Below are 646 nucleotides of genomic sequence, written 5' to 3' on the forward strand. Positions count from 1 at the left end.
ACCCCCACAAATCCCCCAGTCATGCTCCATTCTGACTGTAAATTTATGATCATGCCAGAGGGTATGCCACCCACAAGTTGGGAATGAACATTATTATTATTATAATTATCACATGACATTGCTTGTCCCAGTCTACAGTGCAGCCTGTTTTGTTGTATGGCTGTGAGACTTGGCCTGTTCAAGCAGCAGAACTGGGACGTCTTCCAATGATCGGAGCCGTTGTTTGAAAGCCATGGCTCGTGTAGGTTGGTGTCGGCGAATCCGTAGCGGGGCGATTTGAAAGTGTTTTCGGTCATGCAACGGGAATCATATAGAAAAATATGTCCAGCGTCAGAGGACGCGTTGTTTAGGACGTGTATTGCGTGCGCATGTTTGTTTGCCGGGGTGAGCGTTGCTTTTTGTGCCCAGATGCTGAAAAATGTCAGTATACATACGCAAGCACGTAGGCTGACCGGTTTCTCAGGATGCAGCCCCTTGATTTCGGAACTGTGTGGTGAACCTTGACTCTATTCTATTCATTCTGTTTAGTGTATTTTTATATGCCTTTGTTTTACGATGCGATATATAGTACGCCCGCGATATACGAAAATATACGATATTCATTCGTCCATATTCGGACTTCTATACTTCGCGTACATTCGGTAGT

The sequence above is a fragment of the Opisthorchis viverrini genome, assembly GCF_000715545.1.
Source record: "Opisthorchis viverrini unplaced genomic scaffold opera_v5_6, whole genome shotgun sequence".
NCBI classification, from domain to species: domain Eukaryota; kingdom Metazoa; phylum Platyhelminthes; class Trematoda; order Opisthorchiida; family Opisthorchiidae; genus Opisthorchis; species Opisthorchis viverrini.